The 20,013-nt window shown below is 42.4% G+C and overlaps 1 long non-coding RNA gene across 1 annotated transcript in view; it reads left to right on the forward strand.

The window, feature by feature from the left end:
- Nucleotides 1-14,984, forward strand: part of LOC134965246 (uncharacterized) — a 215,789-nt gene extending 200,805 nt beyond the window's left edge. Inside the window, exon 4 of the long non-coding RNA XR_010188343.1 lies at nucleotides 14,812-14,984. This is a non-coding gene — a long non-coding RNA (uncharacterized LOC134965246). The remainder of the gene's footprint in view (nucleotides 1-14,811) is intronic.
- Nucleotides 14,985-20,013: the final 5,029 nt, after the last annotated feature.

Genomic DNA, 20,013 nt, shown 5'->3' on the forward strand with positions numbered 1-20,013 from the left:
TATACTGCGCACAACAGCTAAAATTCACCACAGGTATGGAAGGGTAGTATACTTGACGACACAGAGGTAGGTAGAGCAGTGGATTACTGTACCGTACTGCTATATATTATATACTGGTGGTCAGCAAAATTATGCACTGTCCTCCTACTATATATACTGCGCCAAAACTTAAATGCACCACAGGTATGGATGGATAGTATACTTGACAACACAGAGGTAGGTAGAGCAGTGGATTACTGTACCGTACTGCTATATATTATATACTGGTGGTCAGAAAAATTCTGCACCGTCCTCCTACTATATATACTGTGCACAACAACTAAAATGCACCACAGGTATGGATGGATAGTATACTTGACGATACAGAGGTAGGTAGAGCAGTGGACTACTGTACCGTACTGATATAATACTGGTGGTCACTGGTCAGCAAAATTCTGCACTGTCCTCCTACTATATACTACAATGCAGCACAGATATGGAGCATTTTTCAGGCAGAGAACGTATAATACTGGCGGTCACTGGTCAGCAAAACTCTGCACTGTCCTCCTACTATATAATACTGGTGGTCCCCAGTCCCCACAATAAAGCACACTGAGCACAGATATTTGCAGCACACTGAGCACAGATATGGAGCGTTTTTTAGGCAGAGAACGTAGATATTTTCAGCACACTGAGCACAGATGTTTGCAAGCACACTGAGCCCAGATATTTGCAGCACACTGAGCACAGATATTTGCAGCACACTGAACACAACTGAGAGAACGCTGCATGCCCTCTCCCTATCATCTCCAATGCACGAGTGAAAATGGCGGCGACGCGCGGCTTCTTATATAGAATACGAATCTCGTGAGAATACAACAGCGGGATGATGATGTTCGGGCGCGCTCGGGTTAACCGAGCAAGGCGGGAAGATTCGAATCTGCCTCGGAACCATGTAAAATGGGTGAAGTTCGGGGGGGTTCGGATTCCGAGGAACCGAACCCGCTCATTACTACAATTGAGTGCAGCCGGTCCACTGCTTCTACATTCATTCCCTTCCTGAATGCTGTAAATGCTTAGCTGGCTTGTTAAATTGACAACACTTTTAAGTGTCAACCGCTGGATTTTTTATCATATACCATTGGTCCTATATGCAAATCTGTTGTTAAGTCGTGTCAGGAAGAAGTTTCAGACTTTTCCCATTTTCGTTTTTAATCTTGATCCTGGTTGTTCCCAGTCACTATGGATCTTTTGTTACTATAAACAGTGGTAAATTGTTTTCACAATTATTATGGCTCCCATTACGCCAATCTTTGTATTGATCTGATGCCGTTTACTCGTTTGGATTAAATTTCACCTGTGATACATTGGTTCCCAGTGAATTACTTCTAAAATCACGAGTTCCTATAGTGAAGTTTAACACGGTATACTTTTAGACATTTATTACTCCTGAGGAAGTCCTACTGGACGAAACGCGTAGGGTTTACCAATTATTGTACACTATCCCTTTGCTTCGAATATTCCTCCTAGAGCTCACACCGTTAAGGTGAGCAGGAGTTTCACTATTCTAGCTCAAGCATTCTGGTGTGTGTCCAATCAATTGAAATATCATCTTACCAGGGGCGCCAGAATGATTTCATGCAGGGGGGGGGCAAGTTTGAATTTCATTTTTGCTCCTCTCCTTCAACCCCCCTCCTCCCCCTCCCGTGGTGCCAGTCTACTCTCCTTCAAACCCCCCCTTCATCAGTGCGGGGGAGCGCTTACCTCTGTATCCCCGTGGGCGGCTTTTAAAGTAGTGTGCTTCCGCAGGCAGGGTGCAGTGCCCCTTCTGTACTGGCCGGCTGTCTCTTCTTTGGTGATGCATTACTGGGAGGAGGCGTCGCATTCCGGGACCACAGCCACGCCTCCTCCCAGTAATACATCACCAGTGAAGAGACAGCCGGGCAGTACAGAAGGGGCCCCGCACCCTGCCTGCGGCAGCACATTGCTTTTAAAGTTGTAGCCGCTTACGGGGATGCGGAAGGAAGCGCTCCCCCGCACCAGCGCCTGCGCCTTGATCATATTTGGGGGGGTCAAGCTGCCCCCTTGCCCCCCCTGTTCCGACGCCTATGCATCTTACCATTTTTAAACTTATGATTATGGATTATAAAATTGTTTTTATATAAAAACATTTCCTTTACTAAACTGTGAATTTTTGTCGGGTGATTTTTTTCTGGTGAGAGGGATTCTCTATAGGCCCCAATCAGGAGCCCCCTAAGGGAGAAAGAACTCAAGAGAAGTCCCTCCTATGAATCTGGAATTGGTTAATTCTCTACCAGTTGTACTGCTATAGCGCACTCTGTATTTATTCTCTCTCTCTCTCTCTCTCTCTCTCTCTCTATATATATATATATATATATTTTTTTTTTTTTTTTTTCTTTTTTCCTTTTTTTAACGGGGAGCTCCTAAGTGTAAACTTAAGCCCCTGAATTGAGGCTTAATCAAATATATGCTATTCTAAACTCATTGAATGTATGTGAACAGGTCATTGGAAAAACATCTCAAAAGATGTTTAACATGTGTTAATTTGTAAATATTCAGTAGTTTAATGTAAATGTATCCAAATATACTGATCGCCTAACAACATGATGGACATTTAAAAGTTTGTGCAGCCAATAGTAAGCTAAGTTAAGACAGAGCAGCGGATCAGAGAAGCAGGAGGCAGGAGGCATCTAAGACGTCTTTATACACAAGATGCCTCCTGCGGCATTTGCATTTTACTTTAACGAACTGTTAACTGTATAACTGACAGAAATAATCATAATTCAATTACCTGAAATAACTGACTGAAATAACCATAAATCAGTGAACTAAAATAACTGACAGAAATGGAGGTGGGAAGACAAAAAATATTGTGTACCCAAAAGCCTTGGAATAGCAACATTGATAACAGAAGGAAAACTTTAAACCCATCTCGCAATGTAAAAGTGATGATAAAACTGAACAGAAAGAAAAGATGGGGATCAGGGCTACTGGCAACACTTCAAAATAACAAACAAACAAACAAACAAGGCAGCCACCTCATGGGTGGCTTAGTAACTTGAAGATTTAAACCCATGCAACACCGGGTACTTCAGCTAGTATATGTATACAGATGTGTCCTCATACATCTAGCCTCGATACGTCATGCAGTGGGAGGCATACTGTACAAGCAGCTTATGCTGATTAAAATGATATGCAGCATGCCTGTATTCTGTGTGCGACTGTGGCGGTATCTGCAAACAAAATGATACATTACAGTGATTTCCCAAAAACTTAAAAAGAATTTTAATAATTTTCTTTTTAATCAGCATAAGCTGCTTGTCACATAGCAATGCGACTTAAATTAATAAAAGTCAAACATAAAGATGATCGGCGCTACCGAGTCATGCCACGCATGGCGTGACTAGAGGGCTGTTTAACGTGACTGCAGCAAAAATGTAGGAGGAAACATCTGTATATATATATATATATATATATATATACACACAGTGGGGTTCGAAAGTTTGGGCACCCCAGGCAAAAATGTATTTTAATGTGCAAAAAGAAGCCAAGGAAAGAAGGAAAAATCTCCAAAAGGCATCAAATTACAGATTAGACTTTCTTATAACATGTCAAAAAAAGTTTGATTTTATTTCCATCATTTACACTATCAAAAAAACAGAAAACAAAAAATGGCGTCTGCAAAAGTTTGGGCACCCTGCAGAGTTAATACCTTGTACTGCCCCCTTTGGACAGCTGAGACCTGGCAGTGTCATGGATTGTTCTCAATCATCGTCTGGAAAGACCAGGTGATGTCAATCTCAAAGGTTTTAAAAGCCCAGACTCATCTGACCTTGCTCCAACAATCAGCACCATGGGTTCCTCTAAGCAGTTGAGTAGAACACTGAAACTGAGAATAGTTGACGCTCACAAAGCAGGAGAAGGCTATAAGAAGATAGCAAAGCGTTATCAAATCCCCATATCCTCTGTTCGGAATGTAATTAAGAAATGGCAGTCATCAGGAACAGTGGAAGTTAAAGCAAGATCTGGAAGACCAAGAAAAATATCAGACAGAATAGCTCGCAGGATTGTGAGAAAACCAAGTCAAAATCCACGTTTGACTGCACGATCCCTCCAGGAAGATCTGGCAGACACTGGAGTTGTGGTACACTATTCCACTATAAAGAGATACTTGTACAAATATGGTCTTCATGGAAGAGTCATCAGAAGAAAACCTCTTCTACGTCCTCACCACAAAAATCAGCATTTGAAGTTTGCAAATTAACATATAGACAAGCCTGATGCATTTTGAAATAAAGTTCTGTGGACCGATGAGGTTAAAATAGAACTTTTTGGCCGGAATGAGCAAAGGTACGTTTGGAGAAGGAAGAGCACAGAATTTAATGAAAAGAACCTCTGTCCAACTGTTAAGCATGGGGGTGGATCTATCATGCTTTGGGGTTGTATTGCAGCCAGTGGCACAGGGAACATTTCATGAGTAGAAGGAAAAATGGATTCAATAAGATTCCAGCAAATTTTGGACGCTAACTTATTGCCATCTATGAAAAAGCTGAAGTTAAAGAGAGGCTGGCTTCTACAAATTGATAATGATCCTAAACACACCTCAAAATCCACGGTGGATTACATCAAGAGGCGTAAACTGAAGGTTTTGCCATGGCCTTCACAATCTCCTGACCTCAACATAATTGAAAATCTATGGATAGACCTTAAAAGAGCAGTGCGTCACAGACTGCCCAGGAATCTCAAAGAACTGGAAGACTTTTGTAAGGAAGAGTAGGCGAAGATACCTCAAACAAGAATTGAAAGACTCTTGGCTGGCTACAAAAAGTGTTTACAAGCTGTGATACTTGCCAAAGGGGGCAGTACAAGGTATTAACTCTGCAGGGTGTCCAAACTTTTGCAGACAACATTTTTTGTTTTCTGTTCTTTTGAAAGTGTAAATGATGGAAATTAAATCAAACTTTTTTTGACATGTTATAAGAATGTCTAATCTGTAATTTGATGCCTTTTGGAGATTTTTCCATCTTTCCTTAGCTTCTTTTTGCACATTAAAATGAATTTTTGCCTGGGGTGCCCAAACTTTCAATCCCCACTGTACAGTATATATATATATATATATATATATATATATACAGTATAAAACATATAAAACACGATTTACAGAATTATATAGATAGTGCTCTCAGCCACTCTACAGGGACCGGAGCATGCAGGGAATTGGCAGGGCTCCATGTACGCTATGTGACAACCGCCAGTGAGTCAGGGTCAAAGTGATGATATTCAGCCATCTTTGATCCCACTGTGAACCAAACAGGTGCTCCTGTACATGTAGGTGCCCCTTTAGGGCTCGGTGCCCAGAACCAGGTGTTTCTATTGCCTCTCAGAGTTCCACCCCTGCCTCAATTATATTTTCTACACTATACATAAGGAATTAACACAAAAATTATGAAATATTCAAGTCCGTAGTTTGCCTGTACTTTAATTTTACAGGTTATGGTCCAGTAGTGCTCTGTCAAACAACCAATTGCCTTACATAAACAGACAGCAGTGCCGTTGATGTTCTTGTACTACTACTTCATGCATATAAAATTTAATAGAAGAAAATTGACAACCCTACTGTGTGTTTGAAACAGGTTTACCATATTGGCAGTAGAACCATTATACTGTTGGAGCCTTCAGGAGGGACTAATCAGAAAGCAGAACTAGAGCACTATGGTTTACTAGTAAAGGTACACTCTAAGGTAGATTTCCTCCATTTCAAACTCATGTTTTCTTCCTTCAGTGCTGATCTTTCCCTTGCTAAACAGTCATACTTCAAAAACCTCATCTCCTCCCAGTCTTCCAACCCCAGGCGCCTCTTTTCCACTCTCAACTCACTCCTCTGCCCACCTCCACCTTGTCTCCCCTCCTCATTCTTTTCTCTTGACTGTGCCACTTACTTCACAACCAAAATTGACTCCATATATCAGAACATCACATCACACCAGACCTTCAGCAACCAGCTACCACCTATCCCTTACCACCCCTCCCCATCCCTCTCACCAACTCCGACATCTTTCTCCCATATATCTGGTGAGGAAGTCATGGCCCTTATCTGTTCCCCCACCTCCCCACTTGACCCTATCCCCTCCCGCCTCCTCTGCTACCTTTCTCCTTCTGCCTGTTCCCATCTTGCCCACCTTCTCATTCTCTCCCTCTCATCAAGCAACTGTCCTCTCTGTCTTTAAAGCATGCTCTTGTCTCTCCTAGTCTTAAAAAAACCTACCTTTGATCCAAACTCTCTCTCCAATTTCCGATCCATCTCTCTCCTCCCTTTTGCATCCAAACTCATTGAGAGTATTGTCTTCAGTCGCCTTACTTCCTTTCTTTCCTCACACTTACTGCTTGACCCATTCCAGCCTGGCTTGCATCCTCTGCACTCCACTGAAACTGCCCTCACAAAAGTCTGTAATGATCTCCAGCATTCTAAATCTAAGGACCACTACTCTCTGCTTCTTCTTCTTGACCTCTCTGCTGCTTTTGACACTGTGGACCACCCTCTCCTTCTGAAAATACTTCACTCCAATAGTCTGCATGGTACTGCCCTAACTCAGTTGTCTTCCTTCCTCTCTGATCATTCATTCTCTGTCTCCTCTCATGACCCCACCTCCCCCTCACTTCCACTAACTGTATGTGTCCCCCAAGGTTCTGATCTTGGTCCTCTCTTTTTCTCTCTCTATACATCCTCTTTAGGTAAACTGATTAGTTCTTTTGACTTCCAATATCATCTCTGTGCTGATGATACTCAAATCTAACTTTCATCCCTGACCTATCTCCCGCTATCCTCACTCACACCTCCAACTGTCTCTCTGCTATCTGTTCTTGGATATCCCAGCACTTTGTTAAACTTAACATGTCTAAGATTGAGCTGATAATCTTCCCACCCTCCCGCACAACCTCATCTCCCACAATTTCATTATCTATTGATGGCACAACTATCTCCTCTAACTCCAAAGTACACTGTCCTGGAGTAATCCTTTACTCCTCCCTCTCTTTCAAACCACTCATTCAGCACCTCTCACAAATCTGCCATTTTCATCTAAAAATATTTCCATGATCAGACCCTTTCTGTCCCAGGATGCTACTAAGACCCTTATCCACTCACCAGTAGTCTAGTCATCTCCAGACTAGACTACTGTAGTCTCCTCCTGACTGGCGTCCCTTACAAATACCTCTCTCCACTCCAATCTATCCTTAGTGCTGCAGCCCGGCTCATTTTCCTCACAAAACACAGTACGTCCACCTCCCCTCTACTAAAAGCCCTTCACTGTCTTCCCTTTCAGAATCCAATTCAAGCTTCTCACACTCACCTACAAAGCCCTCACCCACTCCTCTCCCATTTACATCTCTGACCTTATCTCCCTTTACGCTCCCGCCCATCCTCTTCACTCTGCTAATGCACGCCGACTCTCCTGCCTACTGATTACTTTCTCCCACTCCTACCTCCAATTTTCACGTGCTGCTCCCTTTCTCTGGAATTCTCTACCTTTCCCCCTCAGACTCTCCACCTCTCTACAAAACTTCAAACAGGCTCTCAAGACCCACTTCTTCACCAAACCTAACCAAATCTCATCCTAAACCTCTGTTCCATGCTCTGTCTACCCTATTTGTGTCACCCCTGTCTGTCTGCCCGCCCCTCCCCTTTAGAATGTAAGCTCTCTTGAGCAGGGCCCTCTTCCCTCATGTGCTTATTCTTTTCTTACTTTAATAATCTTCAACTGCACCAAATCATGCGGTTTTCTTGCACCCTGATACTTATTTCAGTGTCATCTGCTGATATACAGTAGCTACAGTATGTTTATTTTCCCTGTATTTGTCCTATATTGTCTTCAACTGTAAGTCGCCGTTTTTCTGTTTTGATTATTTGCTTATGTACTCTGTAATTGGGCACTGTGGAACCCTTGTGGAACCATAGAAATAAAGAATAATAATAACAATAAAGGTACCCGGCATATGTCAGGTCACCCCACTCTGCCCACTGCTCCTCCCCCACTGTGTCACACCCCGCCCTCTCCCTGCACTGTATATAGTATTATCCTTCCTGGCGCAGAGCTCTTTTGGCTAAAGACTATTGGATGGATGGCTTGCGCCCTAGTTATACATGCATGTAGGAGATGGGATAGACCTTACCATGGAATATTTCCTCTTTATACTGCTCTAAAACAATCTGTTTATAGATCTTCCTATTGAACCTGTGCTTCTTTTTCCAGACAATGAAGGGTTATGTAGAATAGACATGCAGAGAAATTAATATATAAATGTATTTCTGTTATTTCTTAAGAATTTTCCTTGTCACTAATGCTGTAAATATAAATACATGCAAGTTACAGCACTTTTTCCAAAGTATGTGTATAACGTACTGTATAATTTTCTCTACCTACTTTAAAGGTTAGATAATTGTGGACAGCGAAGAAGACTCTATTGGGTTGGGGCATGCGTTGTTCAGTTAAATAATTTCAGTCTTTATTGATATACATTAAAATAGTTCACAGCATACGCGCACGCAGGGGGGGGTTCCGAGTACCTAGAAACTCCCCCTGCACGCCGATCCATCGTCTCAGCTGATTAATCATATCCGCAAATAGACTGTGCGGTACGGCTGCCGGCAGCTGCCTCCACTAACTGAAGAGAGGACGGAGGCAGGCTGGCTGAATGTACGGGGAGCAACAGTAGCTGCAGAGAAAGTTGCAGCTCCTCCCAGGCAGACCTCCCATGTGACAGAGCTGGCCGGCCGGGTGAGGCAGGACGGAAATGTTTGCAGTGAACTGTACTGCAGCTGAGCACAGGTATTTGTTGTAAGTGTAGGGGGGCCTTAGGTGGCCGGGTGAGGAACTCACTGCCCTGGTGTTTGGAAGGAAGAGGGGGGTGGGGGGGAGTGTGCTATGTGTTTATAAGCTACGTGTGTATCATGTGCTGTGTGCATGTATCCTGTGTGTGTATCATGGCCGGTGTTCATGTATCCTGTGTGTGTATCATGTGCTGTGTGTATGTATCCTATGTGTGTATCATGTGCTGTGTGTATGTATCCTATGTGTGTATCATGTGCTGTGTGCATGTATCCTATGTGTGTATCATGTGCTTTGTGTATGTATCCTATGTGTGTATCATGTGCTGTGTGCATGTATCCTATGTGTGTATCATGTGCTGTGTGCATGTATCCTGTGTGTGTATCATGTGCTGTGTGCATGTATCCTGTGTGTGTATCATGTACTGTGTTCATGTATCCTATGTGTGTATCATGTGCTGTGTGTATGTATCCTATGTGTGTATCATGTGCTGTGTGCATGTATCCTATGTGTGTATCATGTGCTGTGTGCATGTATCCTGTGTGTGTATCATGTGCTGTGTGCATGTATCCTGTGTGTGTATCATGTACTGTGTTCATGTATCCTATGTGTGTATCATGTGCTGTGTTCATGTATCCTATGTGTGTATCATGTGCTGTGTGCATGTATCCTGTGTGTGTCATGTGCTGTGTTCATGTATCCTATGTGTGTATCATGTGCTGTGTGTATGTATCCTATCATGTGTGTATCATGTGCTGTGTGTATGTATCCTATGTGTGTATCATGTGCCGTGTGTATGTATCCTATGTGTGTATATGTATCCTATGTGTGTATGTGCTGTGTGTATGCATGCTATGTGTGTGTATGTGCATATGCTGTGTGTATGTATGCTCTTTGTGTGTATATGTATGCACACTCTGTGTGTATGCATGTATGGTGTGTGTGTGTGTGTGTGTGTGTGTGTGTGTGTGTATGTATGCATGCACCGTGTGTGTGTGTCTGCAGCGTGTATGTTTGATCCGAGTAGTTATGTATATATGTTTTTGAAAGTACGCCATGCATGTATGTATGTATGCTGTGTGTAAGTATGTATGTATATGTACAGAAGTGTATGTGTATGTATGTATGTATGTATGTATGTATGTATGTATGTATGTATGTGTGTGTATGTATGTATATATATATATATATATCACAACATATGTACATGCAGCATACGTGAACGGAAACCCCCCCAAGAAAATCCTGCGTTTGCCCCTGCACAGAATGTCATTTTCTCAATACACATATACCAGTGATATGTAATCAGTACAGTGTACAACAGATTCAACAAACAACAAAAACCGAAAATAGCACTTGGTAAAATTCACAGAGTTACAGGTACATTTGTATCAACATTACAATAATTGTTTGAGAAAACTCAAAAAAATTAGTGTATGTGCCAGCCAGTGATGTTAGTGATGGGCAATAGTGGGCGGTAAATTCATCCTGTCAATCACTTATTGTCCAAGGCTGTTTTTCAATGAGGAAAGTTACCAAAGCACACACAAGACATTATAGGTGCTTGTGCCAAGGCGAAATATCTTGTTTGGGATTATTTAATGAAGACACTGCCTACGATTTTTCTCACAATGGTGATTATATATAATACTTATATAAATATTGATCAAATGTCAGTATTCAACATGCTAACCTGAGTCAATCTCAACTGTCAAAATATAGAAACACCATGTATGTTTACTAGGGATGAGCGGGTTCGGTTCCCTGAGAACCGAACCCTACTGAACATCATGTCCCGAGCCCGGATCCGAGTCAGGCTCAGGTTTTCCCGCCAGACTCGGACACTAGAACATGGCAAAATGTCATCATCCCGCTGTCGGATTCTCGCAGGCTTTGGATCCCATATAAACAACCGCGCGTCGCCGCCATTTTTACTCTGGACTTGTAGAGTGAGGGAGACAGACCTCTGTCTCTCTGTGGGTGGTGGCGTGGGGTTAGTGTGTGCCTTGTAAGGGTGCTGCTGCAGTCACTGTGGTGTATCTGTGCTGTGTTAGGGGTTCTGTTCTGGCTGTCCCTGCTGTCCTGGCTGTCACTGGTGTTACTGCCGGGTGCTGCAGCTGTACATGTGTGTTGCTGTCCTGGCTGTCACTGTGTTGTACAGGGGTAAGAGGCACTGTGACATATAGGGGTGCTGATGTCTTAATAACATTAAACTGGCCCTGTCTGCAATAAAAATGCGGGTGCAGTTCTTACAAATTAAAAGCACACTGTTCCTGTATGCTGTGAAATATAGGGGTGCTGATGTCTTAATAACATTGCACTGGCCCTGTCTGCTATAAAAGTTTGGGTGCAGTTAAAAATTGAAAGCACACTGTTCCTGTATGCTATGAAATGTAGTGGTGCTGATGTCTTAATAACAATGCACTGGTCCTGTCTGCTATAAAAGTTTGCATGTAGTTCTTACAAATTTAAAGCACACTGCTCCTGTATGATGTTATATAGGGGTGCTGATGTCTTAATAACATTACACCTGGCCTGTCTGCTACAAAAACTCAGTGGTGCAGTTCTTACAAATTAAAAGCACACTGCTCCTGTATGCTGTGAAATATAGGGGTGCTGCTGATATCTTAATAAAATTGCACTGGCCCTGTCTGCTACAAAAGTTTTGGTGCAGTTCTTACAAATTAAAAGCACACTGCTCCTGTATGCTGTGAAATATAGGGGTGCTGATGTCTTACTCACATTACACTGTCCCTGTCTGCTATAAAAGTTTGGGTGCAGTTAAAAATTAAAAGAACACTGCTCCTGTATGCTGTAAGAATACAGGGGTGCTGTGAAAATAAAGGGGCACTGTTCTGTGTGCTGTAATAATAAAGGGGTGCTGTCCTGTGAAATACAGAACAACAATTTGGAGGAAATAATAGTGGAAGATCAGGAACCACTTCCAGTTCCTAGAACTAGTGCTGAGGCTGCTGCTGCCACCAGTCATGACATTGATGATGCAATTCCATCAACGTCGTCTGCTAAGGCCGATGCCCAATGTCATAGGGGGCATGTAAAATCTAAGAAGCAAAAATTAATAATCAGAAAAAAAAAGAAATTATCTGATGAGAAACGTAAACTTGGAAATATGCCATTCACTACACGAAGTGGCAAGGAAAGGCTAAGGCTTTGGCCTATGTTCATGACTGGTGGCTCAGCTTCTCATGCTTAGCTTAGCCATTCAGCAACCTCAGTGCACCTCTTTTTTTCTTTGCATCATGTGCTGTTTGGTGCCTAGTTTTTAAATCTGCCATCCTGTCTGACACTGCAGTGCCACTCCTAGATGGGTCAGGTGTTTGTGCCGCACACTTGTGTCGCTTAGCTTAGGCATCCAGCTACCTCATTGCACCTCTTTTTCTTCTTTGCATGATGTGCTGTTTGGGGCCTAGTTTTTAAAAGTGCCATCCTGTCTGACACTGCAGTGCCACTCCTTGATGGGCCAAGTGTTTGTGCCGCACACTTGTGTCGCTTAGCAAAGTCATCCAGCTATCTCGAGGCAACCTTTTGGCCTAAAAACAATATTTTGAGGTGTGAGGTGTTCAGAATAGCTGGAAATGAGTGGAAATTAATGTTATTGAGGTTAATAATACCGTAGGATCAAAATTACCCCCACATTCTGTGATTTTAGCTGTTTTTGTGTTTTTTCCCAAAATCATCCAAAACCAAAACCCAAAAAGGTGGTTTTGGCAAAACAATCCAGATCCAGAACACAAACGAGAATCCAGATCCAAAACTAAAACACAAAACAGGTAAAGTGCCCTCCGCGCATCTCTAATGTTTACAATATTGTTCTTATAACCATTTGCGGGATTAGAGTAGGTAGACAGAGATGTATGATACCCTCATGTGATCCTCCCCCACTTCTACTGTTCTCCTGTTTGTCCTGGTAGACAGTGGACAGGAGGATGAGAGTGTGGAGAGATGGGTCAGGGTCAGGGATGAGAGAAGTATAGTGAAAGTAGGGGGATCTGTTGTTGTGCAGTAACTGTAATTCACCCCCTGTTGGTATAACCTGCGCGGGGGAGCGGAAAGGAGTACTGCACAATGAGAGTCCCATCTCAAATGTTATGTGGCTTATGGATAGCTCAGATATAGTTAGCAGTAAAATTTGTAAATTATTGCTATTCTCTAAAATACCCCAATTACATGTAATAAGGTAAACAGATGGTACATATGATTATAAAGTTAAATACTTATCAAGCTAATGGTTTTTCAAGAGGTAGGTCCTGTGCACTAGGACCTTAAGTGTCCAGAGAGGGAACCTATCTTGAAATAGCATTATCCAGGTATCCCTCCAGTTCACTGACTTCTGCACAGCCTTCTCTGCCTGATGACAGTAAAGGCTGTGGTTGGATCTGTCCCCTGTAATTAGCCATGTGTGTCTGGTACAGATTTGTTCATATTTATCACATCCTATCTGTATCTGAGATGCAGATTGTGATAAATATGCCAGCTAGAAACCAGTGTTCACTTTGCAGCTCTACTGAACTTGTTCCAATCTGCTTTCAAGCCAATGTGTAACACCCCGGGATTGGCGAGTATGTCTAAGTGGTTGAGAGAGATATCACAGGTGTTGGGTGGCTATGTGATGGACCTTTCCCCTGAAATGTTTCTCCCCGTACCTTGTCCTGTAATACTGTGCTCAGAGAGGTTAAATAGATTAATACAAAAAAGGAGTGAGATAGCAATTCCAACAGGATGTCTTTTTATTGAGGTATTTTGACCACTGGTATCCTGTCCATCGGTAATTCATACTGATCCCGCGCTGCTCTCACCGTCCAGCGTGTCCCTGTGGCTGACACTCATTCTCAGCTCCCACTTTGCTCCTCACTCAGCATTTGTCCAGCACCTCCAGTCTCCAGTGTACTCCTTCTTCCCACAAGGCTTCTCTGTTCCCAAGCTGCCCTGCCCAATCAGCTTTCCGCATGCAGACCACGTGATTGGACCAGGGTCCTTGCTTAAATCCTGCTGTGCCAGTGCCTTCGCCTGTGGAACTGTAAGCAATCTTAAAGGGGCACACACAACATTTTCCAGGGTACAACAAATGCATGCAGTCTCCTCGCTCACACTATCAATGTCCAGAGTCTCCTACTGACTTCACCAGATACACATATATATAGGGGGCATTCAATTAGGTCCTGTTTTTTCGACTGGTTGAAAAAACTGCACTATTTCAACACAGGGTATTCAATTGCGGGCATTTTCGCCCGTTTTTTAATCCATCTCCGCTCATGCCGTTTCACTTTTTCCTTGTCAGCTCAGCATGGGCGAAAAAAATTGCAAAGACTGTTGCAAATTTGGCAAAACACGTGTATTGACGACGAATTTCCCGCTACACATGGTTTTCGCCAGTGCTGAATTTTTTAACCAGTCAAATAAACGGCCGGGCATTGAATAGGTCGAATGTAAATTCGACCTAAAAACGGGCGAGAAGTGCCGTTTTTTTGACTGTTCAAAAAAAGGCACTAATTGAATGCCCCCCATAGTGTGTTCTCAAGACTGTTTCACTTAGTACTCACCAAACAGTCATGTGTACTAGGTTTTAGGTATTTGTGAATGCCAAATTGATTTCTCACAAATATTTAAAATGCCCGCTCTAATATATATTGTAAATGCCTGCACCTCTTATTACTATATCCCATGAATGTGCGCTATACATCGCAAAACACTGCATCCCATAAGAGAAAACAATACACCCACACATTATCTGAGTTCCAAAGCTCATTGATGTATATATTTGTTATTAAAAGGATATGGATTCAATATATATTACAAAGTACAGTATATCTATAGTTACATGGTTACACTCACACAGTAAGCAGTTAATTCATACAGTTACATACAGTTACATGCCGTTTCATACAGTTTCAGTTACAGGCCAGCGATACAATTACCATTCCCTCCAATGCATCTTATGTCTCTCTCTCTCTGTAAATAAATACAGGAACTGATCTGCCAGCAAGTCCATCATCGTCTCAGACCTTACAGCAACTGAGCTCCTGTGTGATCAATAAGTGTTATCTAGTTTTTGGTGGAGGGATTCACGATGAGTCACCAGTCCCTTTGTATATGCTAATCAGGTTCAGCCTTGAAGACATCCAAAGGGCTGCCATGAGTTTCCTGTTCATTACCTGTTTGGAATATCTATTGTTCTAATAAAAGTGATTTTAGCTTTTATACATTTAATCATAATTCCATGTTGCAATGTCCTACAACTTAATAACAAGTATCAAATGAATCTACACATCAATCTGGTTGCTTCAATAGTAAACATGACTGGTCTATCTGGTTTCGTTCAAATAATACACATACATGACATTACTTCATTATATACAATTCTAAATCATCATGATGTCTGGCGCTTGATACCACCACAATTATAGTTATGTACTGTATGAAATAAGTGTCGAATCCATCTCTGTGGCATGTCCGTGTAAATGCGTGTGCTACCATATATTGCTGTGCTCGCTGCGCATATTTGCAAGTATAGCGACTTATATGTGTGTAGTTTGTATGTTCTCTTTATGTAATATTTTTTTGACTTCGACAGTCCACCCTTTGGCAGTAAACAATAACTGCCATCAATTATTAACATAAGAAAAAAATATTTCATACCATAATCGGTGACCTAGACATAAGTATGTATGCATTTCGCAAATCAGACACTTGACTATATTTGGGGAAGACAGGGAGGAGGACGAGACATCCTCTATATGCACTCGGTGGCTCACGGGACCACTGGTTGGGTGTGGGACAACATTCAACCTATAGAGTATGCTGGGACAGTGTTTTGGCCTATAATGTCTGATTTGCGACGAACATTTCACACATACATGTACCTACGTCTTTGTACACTGATGTTTGGATTCGATTGAGGTTCTGCTGGGTAGATGAAGAAGACACAAACAAATCATGACAGTGACATATAAATTTTTCATGATCTACATATTCCTATCATTTTCTGAACATTGTTTCCATTTCTGGAACGTATGCTAGGTCTATTTAATCATTGAACAAGGGTTATAAGTAGTGTCCTTCCTAAATAACATAAACCTTCGGAGTTCGGGGAGAGCCACTCATAAACCTTTCTTCCACATATATTAATGAGCTCTTTATCTGCAATGTGTGAATAGCCATTGTCTGATTTTCTCTGAACTCCATAACTACTAGACCTTTGATTTTTCTCTGATTTTAACAAACTGATCGGCTAATCCTGGGATCCTATAAGGAAAGCACTCCTTCCTCCAGAACCAGTTCCAGTCCCACACTCGACTCCTCATAAAAAAACCTCGAAAAAATAGAATATCCTGAAAAAAAATGTTTGTCAGCGGGAAAGAGAGAAAAGAGAAATAGAACAAAACAACTCTTGTTCATAACAAATCAATTACAATGACCGGTCTTTCTGCAATCCTTTAGTACGCTCAGGTAGTGTTCAATAGTGCCGCCTCTCAGTCTTCACAGAACAGAGTCTCTGGTGATACGAGGTTCTCCTTGCCTTGCTCTTTGGACACACAGTTCACTTGGAACACACAGTTCACTTTGCTCTCCACCTTGCTCTTTGAACACACAGTTCACTTGGAACACACAGTTACCAAACTACACAAACTCGATGAATGTGAGCAATAAACTACTTTGTCACGAGTTCTCTCCGGGTCAGCGACCATCTTGCAGTGGGACGAGTGGACCCAAATCTCTCTTTCGGCGACCTTTAGTGCTGTCAACAAAACTTGGTATGGTCTTTCCCACCTGTCTATTAGGCAACCTGAGCATAAGAACAATCACACAGTCTCTTGGTTCACAATCAAGACAGTTAGCATTTGGCATACCCGCAATCAACAGTTTCAAGTTCTTTTGTCAAGTTCTCAAATGCTGGCTCATCTCAACAAGGTACTGTACTGTCACCTCATTGGTGTATTTCTGATCATTGTGCGGATCAATCATGACATGAGGTTGTCTTCCAAAAACAACAAAAAAAAACCACAAATACCAAAACAAAAACAAATTTCGAAGAGGTTGATTCGTTGAGTGAAGATCTGGGAGTGGTTCCGAAGCTACATAATACTAGTGGCAGTATCTATGATCACAATAGTACAATTTCAAGCTTTACTCCTACTTCTAGGGGTACCATTATCTACACACAAATTTCTGCGCAATTTTTCTTTGCGGTAAACACAGCAGCATCCGTAATGGCAGGAAATGTCTCTACCCAGTTTGAGAAAACATCAGTGCACACCAAAACATAACAATAATTCCTAAAGGGTGTTAACTGTACGAAGTCGATTTGTATTTCCTGAAAAGATCCGTCTGCAGGAGGGATATGGGATTGCTCTGTTGGTATTGCTTTACCAATATTCTTCCTCAAGCAAGCAAGACAGGTCATTGCTCTCTTTACCTGCATGAGAATAGAATCCTGCCGCACACCAGTAGACTCTCATCAGCCTGCACCTACCCTCTTTGCCTAGATGAGTCAGACCGTGTGCCACCTCAGCTAGACTTGAAAGGTATGCTCTGGGGGCTACTGGCTTACCGTGTCCACCTGCCCACAGTCCTGAGGACTCCTGGCCATACCCCATTTGTCCTCCAGACTGTCTCTTCCTGCAGGGAACACAATTTTTTTTCATTTTAATTTTCTATCGTGTGTTTGCAATGTAGAGTACCATGAGCATAACTAAAAAAGAAAAAGAAAAAAGAAACATCTCTAGAGGAGAGAAAGAAGAAGTAAAATGAAAAAGAAAATACAGGTTTGCCATTCACCAACAGGCATATCAGTGTCTATACAAAATTTCCCTTCACCAGTATTCCCATTCTCCACCCTTTGTGCATGACAAGGCACACTGCAGTAATACTGGTGTCATCGTGCTGTTGAGATATACTGTGTTTGGGCAGAACTCTGAAGGACCTAGGCATGTGGAGTTTGAACTGTACTTGGGTCCATGTATTGTACCACCCTGTGTGAACGCAAAAGCTGATGAGGAAAACTGTAGAGAAACAGAATAGAGGTTGGTGACAGATGAGTTTGTAGAGGTGGAGAACATTTTATAAAAAATTTGACAACTGGATTGGGCACTACGGGGAAGTGATTCTCTACTTGGTCTACTCCCCTTTAAAAAAATTCTGTGTTTATCGTATAGCTATTGGGACTATCCCAGCCATCAATCCAGTATCCTGTCCATCCTAAGTTCATAGGGAACCTGGTATCTGTGAGATAATTTCCTCTACCTTTGATGGACATGAATCTAGAACCATGAAATGCAACATTAGTCTTCGTTTTGTCAAAGGGTAATTTTGCATTTATTTTGTTCTTCCCATTAGCCGAATCTGTGTTTTCTATATGGCTTATAATTCCTTACTATATGTCCCTTGGTCCCGTCTGTGTTTAATAATGTGGCTTGTGTTTTCTGTCTAGGGGATCTATATTGACTATGTGTCCTACTACGCCTACAATCTCTGGCAAAATTCCCTTCCTTCCTACAAGTGTAACATATTATTGGCCTTTTCTTACCACCAGGGTTTTGGGGTTTAGGCTGATGAGACTTTGGTGTAAGAGCCTGTATACTTTCAATACTCAGCCTCTCCTCCTGTTGTTTTCTACCCCTAACAATATTCTTGTGGTGTTCAATTGCGCACTCTATAAGACAAGCTACTGTGGCCCCTCTCCAATTAGGCAAAGATGTTTGTACCCTGTCCCTTACTGTCTTATTGAGTCCATCCATTAGCACAGAGACAGCCACCTCCCATTTGCCGAATTAGTGTTTACCAGTGGTCTTATCCAGATGGAGAGTTTTCTATTACTGCAAGAGACAAAAACAAAAAAAGTTTAACAAGCTTCTAGGTCATGCGAAGTATTCATTCAATCCTTCTCATCCCGCATTAAGGGTCTGTACATGGTCCAACAAACATTTCCGAGCTCATCTTGACTAGGGGCATTACTAGGAATGAATAATTCTTATATGGTAACTGAAAGAAATACCCGGGGGTTACCTTGTCTCTGTCCGCTTTCCTACTGGCAAATACTAATGGGGGTCATTCCGAGTTGTTCGCTCGTTATTTTTTTTTCGCAACGGAGCGATTAGTCGCTAATGCGCATGCGCAATGTCCGCAGTGCGACTGCGCCAAGTAAATTTGCTATGCAGTTAGGTTTTTTACTCACGGCATTACGAGGTTTTTTCTTCGTTCTGTTGATCGTAATGTGATTGACAGGAAGTGGGTGTTTCTGGGCGGAAACTGGCCGTTTTATGGGTGTGTGCGAAAAAACGCTACCGTTTCTGGGAAAAATGCGGGAGTGGCTGGAGAAACGGAGGAGTGTCTGGTCGAACGCTGGGTGTGTTTGTGACGTCAAACCAGGAACGACAAGCACTGAACTGATCGCAGATGCCGAGTAAGTCTGAAGCTACTCAGAAACTGCTAAGAAGTGTCTATTCGCAATTCTGCTAATCTTTCGTTCGCAATTTTGATAAGCTAAGATTCACTCCCAGTAGGCGGCGGCTTAGCGTGTTCAAAGCTGCTAAAAGCAGCTTGCGAGCGAACAACTCGGAATGACCCCCCATGTGCGGACAGGTTTTTTCTCCATTTCTGACGTTACTTTCTTGATTTTGTTTTAGTTTTATTTTTTATTTTTTAGTTTTACTATGGCCCTCATTCCGAGTCGTTCGCTCAGTAATTTTCTTCGCATCGCAGTGAAATTCCGCTTAGTACGCATGCGCAATATTCGCACTGCGACTGCGCCAAGTAATTTTACAATGAAGATAGTATTTTTACTCACGGCTTTTTCTTCGCTCTGGCGAACGTAGTGTGATTGACAGGAAATGGGTGTTACTGGGCGGAAACACGGCGTTTTCGGGGCGTGTGGATAAAAACGCTACCGTTTCCGGAAAAAACGCAGGAGTGGCCGGAGAAACGGGGGAGTGTCTGGGCGAACGCTGGGTGTGTTTATGACGTCAAACCAGGAACGACAAGCACTGAACTGAACGCAGATGCCGAGTAAGTCTGAAGCTACTCTGAAACTGCTAAGTAGTTTGTAATCGCAATATTGCGAATACATCGGTCGCAATTTTAAGAAGCTAAGATACACTCCCAGTAGGCGTAGGCTTAGCGTGAGCAACTCTGCTAAATTCGCCTTGCGAGCGATCAACTCGGAATGAGGGCC

Source organism: Pseudophryne corroboree, chromosome 10 (assembly GCF_028390025.1).
Source record: "Pseudophryne corroboree isolate aPseCor3 chromosome 10, aPseCor3.hap2, whole genome shotgun sequence".
Taxonomy (NCBI): domain Eukaryota; kingdom Metazoa; phylum Chordata; class Amphibia; order Anura; family Myobatrachidae; genus Pseudophryne; species Pseudophryne corroboree.